This window comes from Rhipicephalus sanguineus, chromosome 4 (genome assembly GCF_013339695.2).
Source record: "Rhipicephalus sanguineus isolate Rsan-2018 chromosome 4, BIME_Rsan_1.4, whole genome shotgun sequence".
Lineage (NCBI taxonomy): Eukaryota > Metazoa > Arthropoda > Arachnida > Ixodida > Ixodidae > Rhipicephalus > Rhipicephalus sanguineus.
Window position 1 is genome coordinate 96350951 of NC_051179.1, and position 10549 is coordinate 96361499.

Below are 10549 nucleotides of genomic sequence, written 5' to 3' on the forward strand. Positions count from 1 at the left end.
TTGGTTATAGCGAAAATGACGAACAGTGGCAGGCCTCGAGGAGACACGTTCCGGCAGATCGGTCCTTTGCCACTTACGTGGCCATCCTGCGCTTGTATGGCTTCGATTTCGCTGGAGCTCTCCCTGTCGCTACTAGAATCAGCGATATCGAGAGGCAACGTGAGAACTTTATCTTGTCTTGCTGAAGTTATTGTGACGCAAGAGCAAGAAGGATAATTCGGAGGTAACTGAGATGACGTCATTCCTAAATTGCGAAAAGTGGATACAGGACGCACACTCCGCAAAGTATTTTGTGCGCTAAAGTAGTTTGGTAAGAATAGGCGCAGGCCAAACTGATTGCGTTTGTACTTGTGTTACTGACCGATGACGGGACCTTGACTTCCAGGCCACAGGAAGCAATCTGTTCGACAGCCGCCTCGCTCGCGTAGTTCTGTGTATTTGTGCGCCTGTGACACGCGCGCGACGTGCGCTACACACACACCGCCTCATGTAATCTTTACTTGGTCTTTTTTGCTTTTTTTACGTTAACGTGCTCTATATTGCAAGTAAATAAGTCTCGTCCCAAACCTCACGAAGAGCAGACGTCTTCTTTGCGCTCCCATTGGGTCGACTACGGCACATGATAGTTGCGCTCGCGCGATTTCAGCCGATCGACATTCATTCTTAAAAAAAGTCGAGTTTGTTGATTGCGAAACCAAAGCTATGTTTTCCCTCGGAATAGTTAATATTCGAAGCGGCTTTGAATTACCCCTACTACTATTCCTTCCTCTAAGCACGCAGAAGGATGTCAACGAATGACCACATCTTGGCATGTAAATATTTATCCAAAATCCGTGAAACGAAGAAAACATATTTTTCGCAGCAGGCTTATGCATGAGGATTTGTCAAGACTTCATGTTCTGTTGACACGGTTCTTAGTGGATGGATGAGAAATAACGCAAATATACTCAAAGGTTCGCAAACGTCGGGCTTGTCCGCTTAACTATCGAAAGTGCGATATGCATGTGTTGGCTTTACAAACGGCGCTTTTTTGCTTATCGTAGTTGACAGCATTGTGGTCAACAAGAGCACGTCCTACTCACCGGTTGTCGTTGGACCAATACGAAACATGGGGCAAAAGACGGAGCCTTATATAACGGGAGGTACGTGCAAATTTTGAAGTTCTTAACCCCCATGCAGCATTGAAGGTTAAGTCACTGTGGGTCTGTGGGGTGTAGAGAAGTCAATAAGTACTGCTTTATGGCCAGAAAAGGAGCCATTTACGGTGAATGCAGTCATCGCTCTCGGCCAAGGGATACGAATGCATTACGGAAATCCCTGAAACAGAAAATTTCATGCAAGAGCTTGTAAACCACGCTAATCGCGATCAGAGTTGAGAAGCAACTTTACACCCAATTTCTTCAGCAGAAAATGCTTTTGCTACAAGTGCTCGTCCATTTTCTTCTTTCATGTACCAGTGTTTTAGGTAACCCAGAGCTGCTGCTATACTCTACGCTTCTGTTCGCGCGGCTTTCAGCTGAATGGACATCCGCTTTTGCCAGACACACCAACAGCACCTACCAGGGCGGCGACACCGTATTGTATACAGCGGAACTACTGGACATTGTCGCGCAACTGTACAAGACTGTGGACGTGGGAGGAATTCGCTCCCTGATTGCTTGGAGCGTGTTCCGGCAGCTGTCGGCGTACACGCATCCGCGGTTATTAGTGGCCGTCCGTAAAGCCACCGACATTTGCTATCATCACGTTCAACAAGTCATGAAGTTAGCATTTGCGGCCCCGTACCTGCACTTCGGTAGGTGTGACAGTTTCATTTTTGCGTTTGTTCGGCTGCTTTCTAGTCGTGAATCTGTAAACTCGAATAGGAGAAACTAAATAAAAGAAAGTGCAATCAATGAGTAACAACTCCACAGCCACAAAGCATTAAAGGGCTTACGTATTTAAGGTAGGTTCGTTTGTCAGTTTTCTTTCGTGCAATCCCGCAAGAACAAAAACTCAAAGAACTACAATCGCGATGCCTACTGTCCTATCTTTATAATCAGCCATCATGAAAATGTAATTGTCGCGACTACTTCACAGCTCGTCAGATAATACCAAGCTGGCAGTGAAGGCTTGGTCATTAGTGACAACAGCCATAGTTTCCCTACATATGCATTAAGGAGAAATGTATAAATACATAATAATCGCTTTCTCTAAGCAATACTGTTGTTGGCACGCGTGAGCGACGCAGAGACGAGGCGTGTTGTTCAGAGTCTCGGTACCAACTAGCTTTATTTCTCGGCGAACTGGTTTTCCTTCTCTCCCTTTCCGCGCCTCCTTCGTGCCTTCGTTACGGCGCAGAGGGAGGAAAGGGAATGTCGTCCTTCCTCACGCTGGCAGCGCCACGGCTGCACCGCGGCGCATTTAGAGTTCACCACAGTACTCCCCCCCTAGTGAGAGCACGAGCGAAATGAAACGCGGCTACAGGTTGAGGCGATTTGGCGCACCTGTCCGTCTTCCACTGCGTGTGTGATATTTTTCAGTCACTTGGGTGTCCGTCGCTGGTGTGGGATGTGGCGCTGTTCGGCAGGTTTCAGGTGGAAGGGCGGAGGTTGCTGTCGTGGACTGGTTGGTCTCCATGTGTGCCGGCTTAACTCTGTCCAATGACACCACTTCCTGGCGGCCATGCCTTTCGATGGTAATCGTTTTTCTCCCGTGGCGGAGAACTCTGAAGGGTCCGTCGTACGGTGCTTGTAGTGATCTTCGCACTACATCGTTGCGCAGAAAGATGTGGCTACACGACTCGAGTTCGCTGCTCACATATATGCTCCTTTCTGTGGGCTGTCGTGGAGGTGTCGGCCGAAGTTTTGTCATGATGTGACGTAGGCGAGATGCGTAGTCGCCAGCAGGAATGTGGGTCTGTTGTTGGTCAGGCACAAAGAACTCGCCAGGCAGACGCAGGGTTGTGCCGTAGACAAGTTCTGCAGCGCTGCAGCCGACGTCCGCCTTGAAAGCAGTGCGTATGCCCCAGAGTACAATGGGCAGTGCTTCGACCCAGGAGTGTTCTTCGCTTGCCATGAGTGCGGCTTTCAACTGTCGGTGGAATCGCTCAACCATTCCATTACTCATCGGATGGTAGGCAGTCGTTCTGATGCGCGAAGCACCGATGAGCTTTGTTAGACTGGCGAATAATGCGGACTCGAATTGGCTTCCTCTGTCGGTTGTAATGGATGATGGCACGCCAAAGCGACAGAGCCAGTGACTGACGAAAGCATGGGCAACAGTTTCGGCTGTGATGTCTGGCATGGGAACAGCCTCTGCCCAACGCGTGAAACGGTCAACACAAGTTAGCAGACACATTTTGCCCTGACAGGGTGGCAACGGCCCGACGATGTCGACGTGTATGTGGTCGAATCGAGCATCTGGCCCGGGAAACGTCTCCAACGGTGTCACGGTGTGACGCTGTACCTTGGAGCGCTGGCATGCGAGGCACTCACGAGTCCATTGTCGGGAATCGCGGTTGATGCCGGGCCATACGAAACGTGCCGTTAGGAGCTTTTGCGTAGCTCGGATTCCCGGGTGTGACATCTCGTGTAGCGATGCGAATACCTCGCGACGGAAGTGCATGGGCACAAATGGTCGTGGCTTGCTAGTAGACGTGTCGCAGCAAAGCCCTTCTGTACCTGGCAAGGGTAACCACTGCAGGTTTAGTGACGTCGACGTTTCTTGTACGCGGCGCAATTCGTCGTCATCCCGTTGAGCAGCCGCCATTTTGCTGAGATCTATTCCTGTGGGACAGGTTATGGCGCTGACCGGGCTGCGCGAAAGGGCATCGGCGACAGCGTTGTCGACTCCTTTGATGTGGCGGATGTCCGTGGTAAATTCAGATATGTATGGCATCTGCCGCAGTTCGCGGGCTGTATGGGCGCCCCCCTCAGCATTCAGTGAACGCAAGGCATACATGAGAGGCTTGTGGTCCGTCAAGACAAAGAATTCGGTACCTTCTAGGTAATGCCATAAGTGCCGGATTGTCGCGTAGACGGCCAGCAGTTCGCGCCCGAAGGTGCTGTACCGCTGTTCGGTGGATGTCAGTTTCCGGGAAAAGAAAGCGATTGGTCGCCACACTCCTTTGATGAGTTGTTGAAGTGCGGCACCCACAGCTACGTTCGATGCGTCGACCATGACGCACTGCGGAACTCCCGGTTGCGGGTAAGTGAGAAGCGCGGCGTCGGCAAGACGTCTCTTGATCTCTTGGAAGGCCGCTTGGGCACCCTCTGTCCAGTAGAGCTCCTTAGCGGCATCCTTTGTATCCTTAGCGGCACCTTCGTGTGTCGACAGCAGGAGGTGGAGAGGCTGTAGAATAGTGGCACACTGGGGGATGAAACGGCGGTAGTAGTTCACGAGACCAAGGAACTCACGGAGCTGACGTTTAGTGCTGGGTTGTGGGAACTGCTCGACAGCTTTAACCTTGTCTGGATGAGGTTTAATTCCGGAGTTCGAGATGACGTGGCCAAGAAACGTCAGCTTGTGCACCCCAAACTCAGACTTGTCCGTGTTCACCAGTATTCCATGCTCTGCCAGGCGCTGAAACACGGATCGCAGATGCACCTCATGTTCATCTGGTGTGCTGCTTGCGATGAGTAGATCGTCGAGGTACGCATGACAGAAGTCGAGGCCGTGCAAAACGCCGTTAAGAAAGCGCTGGAATGTCTGTCCGGAGTTTCTCAAGCCGAAAGGCATGCGGAGGAACTCGAACAGGCCGAATGGCGTTGTTATCGCCGTCTTCGGGATGTCTTCTGAGGCCATGGGAATTTGATGGTAGGCACGTACGAGGTCGATCTTGGAGAACAGTGTCGCACCATGCAGGTTGGCCGTGACGTCGTGAATATGAGGTAGCGGATAACGGTCGGGCACGGTTGCTCGGTTGAGGGCTCGATAATCCCCGCAGGGCCGCCAGTCTCCTGGTGTAGACTTTGGCACCATGTGTAGTGGAGATGCCCAAGGGCTAGCGGATGGGCGAATTATGCCGAGCTCGAGCATGTGGTCGAACTCCTGTCGTGCTACTTGCAGCTTCTGGGGGGACAGGCGGCGTGGGCGTGCGTAAACCGGGGGCCCTGTGGTGGAAATGTGGTGACATACATTGTGTGTGACGACCCCGCCGGTCTGTGGCGGCCGCGTCAGCTCGGGGAACTCGCGTAGGATAGCCGTAAAACGGGCGGTGCCCGGTGGTATCACGAGTGTAGGGCTGAGAGGCGGATGCTTAGACGGCTTTCCGCACACTTCTGCTTGTGAGAGGGGATCCTGTATACGCCGGTTGCGTACATCAACAAGCAGTCCAAAGTGACGCAAGAAGTCTGCTCCCAGGATAGCAAATTTTACGTCAGCTACCACAAATATCCACCGAAATGTCCTCTTGAAGCCCAGGTCCAGCGAGAGTGAGCGGTGCCCGTACGCCGGTATCGTCGTGTTATTTACAGCTTGCAACGGTGACGAACACGGGCCTTTGCGATCGGCTGGCGACGCCGGCACAACGCTCACTTCTGCCCCAGTGTCGACCAGGAAACGGGTGCCTTTCTCGCGATCAGTCAGGAAGAAGACCGACGGGCGACTTTCCGCTGAGCCGGTGGCACTTGTCGCCGTCAGTGCTGGCTCGGCGCGTTTCCCGATTTCTCGCACGGCGGCACGCATTTCCGTGCAGTATCACCGAACTTACGGTGGTACCAGCACAGCTGCCGCTGTTGTTGTGTAGCACTCCGCCGTGTGCTTTGGCTTCCGCTTGACTGCAGCGCCGCGACGGTGTCGGCGAGGCGAGAAATTTCCGCACGAATCTCCAACAAGGCGGGAGAGGGCGAGGCTTCGGCGAGCACCGTGGCAACTGCTGGCGTGGCGACGGCCATGAGTCGGTCAGCCATTTCGGCGATCTTGGAAACGTCCGTCTCTCCGGAGGCCGTGACGCCTATCCGCACGGTTGCGGGCAGTCTTTGAAGGAAAAGCTCCTGCACCAGGCGACTGTCGAGACCTACTGTGCAGCCCGCTAGTTGCTGCATGTGACGCAACAGTTGGCTGGGTCGGCGGTCGCACAGTTCGTTCTCGCGTAGCAGCTGCTGCAGGCGCTCCGGCTCCGAAGGGGTTAGACGGCGAATCAGCGTCTCTTTGAGCACTCGATAGGCATCTTCGGCTGGTGGGGCAAGCAGAATGTCGCGCACCTCGCTCGCTGTGGCAGGTGGGATGTTGGCGACCACGTGGTGGTACTTGGTGTGGTCGGCGGTGATGCGGCGGGCGGCGAACTGCGATTCTACTTGGGCGAACCAAAGTGCCGGGTCGCTGGTCCAAAAGGGAGGAAGCTTCACGTCTAACACAGCTACTGTCGGGCTGGCGACGGCGTCGTGGTGTTCCATGTTCGGGACTGCGGGTCTCCAATTGTTGGCACGCGTGAGCGACGCAGAGACGAGGCGTGTTCAGAGTCTCGGTACCAACTAGCTTTATTTCTCGGCGAACTGGTTTTCCTTCTCTCCCTCTCCGCGCCTCCTTCGTGCCTTTGTTACGGCGCAGAGGGAGGAAAGGGAATGTCGTTCTTCCTCACGCTGGCAGCGCCACGGCTCCACCGCGGCGCATTTAGAGTTCACCACACTGTTACTAACGCATTATCTTTCCTACGGGCTATCCCATTCCGCTTCGACAGCGATTTTCAAGTGCCCATTTCTTGTTTACCCCTTTTATACAACCTAATTCTTCTTGCAGTAATAAATTTGTAGTTCAAAGTGGCATGTATGTGTTTCGCATGACTCGGAAAAAAAAAAGATGATGCAGTAGTGTCGCAAGCGATAATCTGATCAACGGAAATTGCCATTACGGCATAAACAGGTCGGGGTTCGTGTTCGACAATTAGATTTAGAAGTGATGCGCCGAAATCTGTGTGTCTGTGTACACGAGTGATGCTTTTATAACCATTTCTTAGCTTCCATCTCTGGCACATAGAATATTCTCCATTCTGCTAGTATCTAAGTTCTCTGTAGTTAGCAGTGACATCCGGACAATTTAATCATGGAGCAAGTAGCGCAAAAAATACGTAGACACAAGCCAGGAACATGAACACGAAGCACTTGGTTGGTTTTGGTGTCGTGGTTTCTTCAGAACAAATTAAATTCATTACACGTGATCCATCCGTTATCTATTCCGCGTTCCGCTTCTGTTGTACATTTCTTGTGCAAAGACAATCCGGTGGGTGGCGGTTCGTTGAACATTGACGTCGAGAACATGTATTATTCCATGCCCCAGGACGTCCTCATGCAGAGCGTAAAATAATGTATTTGTGTAGATAATGACGATGTCTCCTTCATGGCCAGATGTGGTGTTTCGGCTGAAAGTTAGCGCTCGTCTCGTGTTTATGTTCCTGGCTTATGTCTACGTATTTTTTGCGCTACCTGCTCTATGATGCATTCTTACAAAGTCGCCCAGATTTCCGTTCTCGCAAGCACAATTTAGCTCCTTAAAACGAATGTTAAAACAGTTACTAGCACAAGCTATTTGCATTACTGCACTTAGCGCTGCATTTCTCGCAATCAAGCGCAGCGGTCACTGCAGTATCGGCAATCACAAGCTAGCCGCTGCAGGGGCTACCCGTACATAGACACGTACGCTTTGCGTCAATGTATTAGCTGAAAGGCTCCAATATTTTGCTTGTGCGCCGCATTCCATCCCTCCTGCGCTCTCTGATATTGTGTCGGTATGTTAATCGCACAGGCAATTCTGCACTTTACAAAAACATGTAGCATATGTGTAATGCTTCAGTAGCAATGGTAGTCTCAAAAGATATTCAACATGTAGCAAGCTAGTAACTATAGAACACATAGATGATACCTCTACAAAACAGGAATCGCCTGATAGATATAACATATCAAAATATTTTAGTACGGAGGCCTCATCTAAACGTCACCTGATGGAGCAAGGTTGCTGTTTTGATATAGGAACCACCTTAAGCCATAGTAACAGCTGTTCTTGGGCAAGTTGGTGCGAATTAGTAAACGTGAGCTTTGGGCGCTAACACAGCAGACGTAGAGAGAAAACACACGGAGAAACAAAACGCCATGCGTTTGCCCGTGTGTTTCTCTATTTGTGTGCTGTTTTAGCGCCATGTTTACTTGAGCCACAGTTATAGGGACCGCGTGGTTCATTAAAAAAAGCAAAGCACTGAATATTATTTTTGTTTGGAGACGTAATTTTACGAATGTGTTTATAAAAGTCGCTCTAACCTCAAGGCGGAGCAATGAATACGAATGCAACCAAATGATTTGTAATACGACGTGAGGTCTGCAGCGAACTCCAGTAGCATGCAACCTTGCCTATCTGAACAAAGCGCCTGTGCAAGAAAACACCGCCGCTGCAGCGAGCGACCTGGCTTTCGTGAATTCTGTCGCTTTATCGCAAACTGAACGGTGGGGCGAACATGCATACAAAGGTACAAGCGGTCTGATTCCTCTCGTGAAATAAGCCCGTCCGATGGTGCCAGGCTGTCCAAAGTGCAGAGTTACTACCACAACGATGCAACTACCTTTCCGTTCCCTTCCCTCCTGTACCCGCCCCCTCCTTTAACGGGGTTTTCGGACGACGAAAGATGGCCAGAGCGTTTCCTATCCCCATGATAAGCGTTTGTAGGCTGCACACACTAGGGCTATTGGCGCTAGTCTGTCTAGTAAGCGGTTGTTTTTGTTGCTTGGAGCAATGGTGATATCCACAATGGTGTCGCAGCTACCCCGACATGTCAAGTAGCTATCCATGCTTCGATTTAATAACTGCTCATGTGGTGAGACTGAGCAATAGTGTTGTACAACGCATACATTTCCTGTATATTGCGCAACAAACTTAATTTTTCTTGTCTGGCTGACGAAAAAAAATTGCCTCCAAAGCTCCATAGTTTTTTTATTCGTATTAGAAAACGTTTAAAACATCTTCGATTCGATTTGCACTTGGTTTTCATTCCAATTCGCTTAGAAGTTCAAAATTTTATGTTCTCACATCCCTGCTATTTGTCCCTTGTCAAGCAGCCCTGGAATGTGGTCCCGACAGCCTATCCACGTTCCTTTCGACGAAGTGGTAACTCTCTGTCCCTTGCTTTAGCACCGACCTATGCCTTATATAATATGTATGGCATTTTTGTCTTGTCGCTCGTTGCGTGTTCATCCCATCCTCTGTTTCATTTTGTTATTTTTCTCTCACGCTATAATAATTGCAATATCAAGAATGTGCACTTATTGTTAGAAGTATAGAATTAAGGTCACATTCATAACTTTGTACTGCCTGCCGCAAGTACAATAACCCATCATTTTGAGTAATGGTTCGCAATTAAAATACACTCTGGACAGTACGCAAGGCGAGCGAAGACAGAACAAGAAGGAAGCGCATTCACAAGTGATGTTATATATGTTTTGAGTCTTATTCGCGGTACGTGTGGTCCCCACGATATGTAGCAAACTATGCCCTCAACAAATTCTATACTTAAAATAATCCATTATTCTTCTTTTGTGATTTCCTTCTAAAGGTCGCGGTTTTCAGCAGCTATAATTTGTTCAAAATATCTATAATCTAGCGTACATTCTTCAAATTGACGTACAATGATTTATCTATTGAATCATAGTCCTGTAACCGTTTGCTAGTGTTATCAATGTTAGCTGTCAAGAAACATACTCATTTGGCAGCACGCTACTAAGCTGTTCAGACGTGCAAATAGATTCTAACCCACAGGATTGCTTGGGGGACGTAGTTTGTACCGCTTCTGGCGTCATATGATCTTTAAGCAGTGTGTGAAATATGCCGGCTGCCGTGTGTACTGCCTCAGCTGCTGCTCTGCGAGATTTCAAACCTTCATGTTTCGTGGATCGGTATTGAGTACAATACCGTTGAAGAAAAAGGAATTCTCATTTTGTGTTGATGCATGAAAACCAGTGACAAACCAAGAAACGGTGAAGACGGCCACGTCATTGGCACGAAAAATACGCGAGGCCTTGCAGACAGCTTTGAACACATCAAGTTGGGTCACAGGCGTTGTGCGGCGAGTCGCACTCAAGAAGCTGAGTAACATGCAGCACTACGTGGGAAGTCCCGGCCAGCGACTGGACCCTGCCAGAATTGATAATTATTACGGTAAGCAGTTCATACAAAACAATTACTATGAATCACGTGACAAAGCTCGAGAAAACGTGCTACAAGAGTCATTTTCACTTCGGGTGCGTAAAATTGATCTCTCGCGCGAAATGTATCACTTATGCCGAGATAGCACTGTCGCGCTGTATGCTCTCAGGGTACTGCGCCAGCCGATTTCGGTAGGGCTTACAGCTTAGTAACTAAACCCAGTAGTGAAATATCTTGATATCGTCATTTAAGTTCAGTTGAGATGAACTTGTTCGGTCACTCCTCGACGTCGGGCTTCTATTAGGGGGTAAGGTATATATATATGTTGCTGTGTCACGTTTCGCGATTCCATATAATATGCAGGGGTCTTAGTAAACTTAAATGTAGACAAATACTTCTAATCAGATCGTCGCTTCCCAGTAATTTCAGAGAATTGGGCAGT

General features: G+C 49.7%; 1 protein-coding gene across 1 annotated transcript in view; it reads right to left on the reverse strand.

Moving 5' to 3' along the window:
- The window catches only part of LOC119390458 (uncharacterized), a 437697-nt gene that overhangs the window by 301588 nt on the left and 125560 nt on the right, over positions 1-10549 (reverse strand). The window lies entirely within an intron of this gene.